The 5,552-nt window shown below is 49.1% G+C and overlaps 1 long non-coding RNA gene across 1 annotated transcript; it reads left to right on the plus strand.

Moving 5' to 3' along the window:
- The first annotated feature begins 230 nt into the window (after window positions 1–230).
- On the plus strand, window positions 231–4,737 carry LOC138846399 (uncharacterized). The gene is made up of 2 exons (XR_011383877.2): window positions 231–460; window positions 4,542–4,737. It is a non-coding gene; the product is annotated as an uncharacterized LOC138846399 (long non-coding RNA).
- The last annotated feature ends 815 nt before the right edge of the window (window positions 4,738–5,552 follow it).

A 5,552-nucleotide genomic window follows, 5' to 3' on the forward strand; every position in this document is an offset into this window, starting at 1 on the left:
TCCGAAGGCCTCTCAAGTAATTGCATTGTGAAACCGAAATAAATAAAAATAAAGAGGGGAACATTAATTGCTTTTCATATCCACAGTCTAATTTCGGCAAAGCTTCAGCACCCTGAGACCCGGGGAAGCTCAGCCTCTACAACAATGGCTCAAAAATAGAAGACTCATCACGGCCGGTATTTTTAGATGCTGATGTGTTTGTTTTATAATTTTAGGAGGGATTGCTCCCAGGCGCATTGTTGCTCCGCTCTGTGAACTGGCACGGGGATGTTTTGATAGAGGTCTCTTGGGTGGGGTGACTGTGAAGTTGTTGCCAGAGGAAAATGACAGTGCTTACCCTGAAGGTGAGACCAGAGAAAGAACTGTTCAACTGTCAAGGTCGCGAATGACAAAGGAGTGCTCCTCCTTTTATGGTCTGCCCGGGAGCTTTGAAAGAGAAGGATAAATTATTTTTAAAAAGGTACGTGGGTTCGAGAACTATTTTTACACACTTGGAACTACCATTCCTTATCTTTGAGAGTCAATGCTCTCGTCTGCTGGTTACACGGAGGAAGGAGAGGGAGGAAATGGTGACTTAGCCGGACAAGTCCAAAAGTCACTTGGGCGTGTGAAACAGAGCCAGTGGAACCTACTGACTCGGCCCCAGGCCCTCCGTCCCTGAGAAAGCGCACTAGATGCTCCCCGCTCCCTGGGAAGTGTGCTGAACACAAACCCAGGGCAGCTCTGGGCAGGCCTATTGTGAAGCAGAGCATTGTGGGAGAAGGTAGGTGCTGCCTAGGTAGGGCCACTTGAGAAAATGGAGAAAATCCCCCACCCCCTGTGTGAGAAACCTCTCTCAATCTGCCTTCAGTGCAGCTCAGAATGAGCAACTGGGTAAATAGAGGGACTGAGGAAAGGTGAGGTGTTTTTTTTTTTTTTTTAAGAATTTATGTATTTGAGACGCAGAGTTACAGAGAGAGGGGGAGAGAGAGAGAGAGAGAGAGAGAGAGAGAGAGATATAAATCGATCTTCCATTGGCTGGTTCACTCCCAAAAGGCCACAACAGCTGGAGCTCAGCTGATCTGAAGCCAGGACTCCTCCGGGTCTCCCACGTGGGTGCAGGGGCCCAAGGACTTGGGCCATCTTCTACTGCTATCCCAGGCCATAGCAGAGAGCTGGATCAGAACATGAGCGGTCAAGACCTGAACTGGTGCCACAGGCAGAGGCTTAGCCTACTGGGCCACAGCACTGGTCCCCAAAAGGTGAGTTAGAGCAAGGGTTGGATAGAAAGTCAGCTGAGGACAGGGGGACAGAGAGCCCCCATGAGGGACAGCCAGAAGGTCAAGGCTGAAGTCCCCTCTGTGCCATTGGTGCTGATGCCACCCCTCAGGGTCTCAGCTGCCCCAGCAAGGGGAAAGTGGTTGATGGAACTGGATGCCAAGGGCCCTGGGGGCTGCACTTGGCAGCGGGCCGAGGGCAGCTCCTGACTTCGGCCTGTTCTGCTTTATCAGAAGGGCCTGGGCAGGGTGTCTGGGCCCCAGGAGCCTGGCTCTGCAGGGACGGGGAGCCTGTGCCGGCGCTGGCCCTGCCAGACATGGTGGCTCTGTTGCTTTTGAAACGTTGGCTGTTACTTCTTCGGTTTGGTCTCCTGTCCCTGGTTTTACAAATACCGCAATTGCTGCCTCTTACCCACAGGTGTTTTGTGGGCAGACACGTATAAATGGGGGAAGACTTTTTACTTTGGAGCATATAGCTGGGTGTAGGCTTGCCAGGCGGATGCAGGAAACTGGAGAAAATAAGCGACTGAGATGACGGATTCAGTAGCTCCAGGATGCAAACTTTGCTCCAGGCACCATCTGGTCAGAGGTAACACACACACACACACACACACACACACACACACAATTCTAGGATCAGAGAGAATTACAGCTTGAAGAAATCAGTGGTGACCATCAGAATCACATGGAATCTTCTTCTTCTTCTTCTTTTTAAGATTTTATTTATTTATTTGAGAGGCAGAATTACAGAGAGAGGGAGAGACAGAGGGAAAGGTCTCCCCTCCGCTGGTTCATTCCCCAAATGGTGGCAACAGCCAGGGCTGTGCAGATTTGAAGCCAGGATCCAGGAGCTTCTTTTGGGTCTCACGTGGGTGCAGGGGCCCAAGCACTTGGGCCATCTTCTACTGCTTTCCAAGCCATGGCAGAGAGCTGGATTGGAAGAGGAGCTGCCAGGACATGAACCAGCGTCCATATGGGATGTCAGTGCTGTAGGCAGAGGCTTAGCCCACTTTACATCATAAACCTGCCCCACTTGGAAACTTCTTAAAAATCTTCAACCTCAGGGTCGGCGCTGTGGTGCAGCTGGTTAATGCCCTGGCCTGAAGTGCCGGCATCCTATATGGGTGCTGGTTCGAGACCCGGCTGCTCCACTTCCGATCCAACTCTTTGCTATGGCCTGGGAAAACAGTAGACGATGGCCCAGGTCCTTGGGCCCCTTCACCCACGCGGGAGACCTGGAAGAAGCTCCTGGCTCCTGGCTTCAGATCGGCACAGCTCTTGCCGTCGCGGCCAATTAGGGAGTGAACCAGTGGATGGAAGACCTCTCTGTGTGTGTGTGTGTGTGTGTGTGTGTGTGTGTATGTAACTCTGACTTTCAAATAAATAAATCTTTTTAAAAAAAATCTCCTGGAGTGATGCTTTAAAATTTTGTCATTATGGTAAAATGCACGTAGCATAAAATTTAGCATGCGACCCATTTTTAAGGTATGGCGGCATTCCATGCATTCAGATGGCTGTGAGGTCATGGCCGCCATCTCTCCCTCACGGGGAACTCTTGAAGAATGGAGACACCGGATCTTTTCAACCACGATTGCCGTTTCTGCTGCCCCCGTCTCCATGGGCTTGACTGACCTAGGGACCTCGTGTATCTCACATTAGGGGGATCACACCACACACGCTCTTTCGTAAGCAGCTTGTTTCACTAAGGTCATGGCCTCAAGGTTCATCCACGCAGCAGCGTCTGTTAGATGTCCCTTCCTTCTTAAGACTGAATACTATTTCACTGTGTCTATATAGCGCATTTGGGTTGTCAAAGTTTGTTGAGGGGCTCTTGGGTTGTGTCCATTGTGATACGCTGCCATGAACACGATGTCTACTCAGGTGTTAAATGGCTGGATCTTACGGTGATTCTCTTTTTAACCTTTGAAGGAAACACCCCCTGTTGTTCCATAACAACTGTTCCATTTTTCATTGCCACCAACAGTGACTATAGCTGTGCAGTCCCTCCGCGTTTGCACCCACGCGTGGCTTGCTGTCGCTGCCGCTGTTATTTTACGTAACCGTCCTAATGAGTGTGAAGTAGCACCTCGTGTGGCTCAGATTTGCGTTTCTCTCATGATTAGGACTGCTGAGCACTTTTTCATGTGTGTATTGGCCTTTGGTAGATCCTTCTTAGAAAACTATCTATTCAGTTCCCTCGGCCACTTTTTAATTGGATTTTGTTTCCTTTTTTGTTATTGAATTGCAGGAGTTCTTTACATGAAGGGGATCTTCGAAAAGCTTGTGGAAAATGTGTATTATTAAAAAGCTATATGTGAATTTCAAAACTTTTTGTACCCAAAAAACTTATCCTTTAATTCCATTTTCTATGAGCATTAGAAGTCCCCTTGTATGCTCTGGATAGGAGTTCCTTATCACATACGTGATTTGTAAATATTTCCTTCCATTCCGTGGGCTGCCTTATTGCTCTGTTGATTATGTCCTTTGTGGCACAGAGGTTTACAATTTTGATCGAGTCCAGTTTCTTCACTTTTTCTTTTATTTCTTGTGCTTTTGGGGTTACATCCAAGAAACCATTGACTGACTGAGTGATTTGAGGTACTCAAGTTTGGGAACCTTGAATCTGGTCCATAGGTTGAACTTCTTTGAAAACCAAATATAAAATCTCCTCCTACTACTTTTATTTTCCCAAACAAAAACTCACCAGAAGAACCTATGTGTGAAAGAGAGAAGAGCTACTTGGATGGACAGTTCCCTTGCCCCAGTCCCCAGCAATCCACCAATATCCCTGAAGTAACTCCCTGGGCACACACACACACACACACACGCGTTTGAGAGTTCAGTCTTCAGGATCAAACTGCCCACCCTGCCACGCAAGGACACTGAGTCCCCGGGAGGAAGATGAGCGTCTGAAGGCGGACAGGCGCGCTGCTGCCTCCTCGTGCTCTGTCTGCAGGCAGCTGAGGGCATCTGGGGACTTAGCCAGAGTCCATCAGCAGCCAGGGTTGATGTGACAGCCCCTTTGATTCATGGCTGGTCAAGATGGCCAGTTGGCATAAAGACCAGCCAAGACGAGATTTCTACGTGCTATGGAATGAACGCTTGCCCCACCCCAAATCATAGGATGGAATTCCAGCCCCTGAGCGGCCAGCCGTGATGGTATTAAGAAGTGGGGACTTGGGGAGGCCTTGATGTCAGGAGGGTGGAGCCTGGAGAATGGGATCAAAGGCCTTTAGTGAGAAAAGCAGGAGAACGCTCGCCCTCTCTCTCTCTCTCCCCCCACAGGAGGAGGAAGCAAGGACAGGATGGCCATCCACGCCCCAGGATACCGGCCACTAGCACCTTGATCTATCCCAGTAACTGACACGATGTTAGCATCAAGTATCACCATCACTAGCTCCCAGCACAGCCCCGTCGATAACAAGGTGACAAAAGATGTTGTCTGCTTTTTAAAGAAAAAAATAAACCCACTCAAGTTTAACTGAGTAATTAATTAATTCATGAATGGATCCGAAGTAGGAGCAATGACTAAACACTGACTAATGTATGATAAAGGCTACAGCAGAGATAGGTGATGAACAGGGAGAGTCTGGAGTCCTGTTACAATTCTATTTCAATCTAAATAAGCTGACACCGGAAGGAAGCCATTAACCCCAAAGCCGCTGGCTGCTCATTAGCTAAGGAATAATTTTACATTTGATTATTATTCATGTTGGCTAAATTTCCATTAAAACCAATTTAGTAAACTGGCCCTCTGATGGGCTTGAAATTAACAGGAAGAAGGAAAGCTGGGGAGGGGCCACCGTTTAAGCACCCAGGGATGGGAAACTCAGGAGGGCACATTGCCACTTTAATTACAGATAATGTCTCAATTCCCTTTCAAAACGAGTCTCAGAAAATGCCTGGGAAATCTTCCCTGGGCAGAATGTCTGGCTCATTCACGGAGCGAGCGGGCACCGGGATTTCCGACTGAGCGGAGGAACGGCCGCTCCCTCCCATCAGCTCGCCTTTCCACAGTAGCCCCAGGTCCCGGCTGAGCAGGCTCCAGTGGGGAAGAGTGCGTCTGGGAGCCCCTAGCACGGTCGTCCTGCCTCCTGGGCACGAAGCCACATACATGCAACCTTGGTAGGAATGCCTCCCTTACTTCACGTTTAAGCAGCAGTGCTTTGGGCTGAGCCCTGCGCCAAGGACTCTCATGAATTAAGGCGTTTAATGCTCCTAATTGCTCTAATGAGGCACAGTCTATGATTATTCCCATTGTACAGATGAGACGGCTGCATGGAAAGGTGAGCAACT

This window comes from Oryctolagus cuniculus, chromosome 18 (assembly GCF_051225735.1).
Source record: "Oryctolagus cuniculus isolate XC-2025 breed Fujian yellow rabbit chromosome 18, ASM5122573v1, whole genome shotgun sequence".
NCBI lineage: Eukaryota > Metazoa > Chordata > Mammalia > Lagomorpha > Leporidae > Oryctolagus > Oryctolagus cuniculus.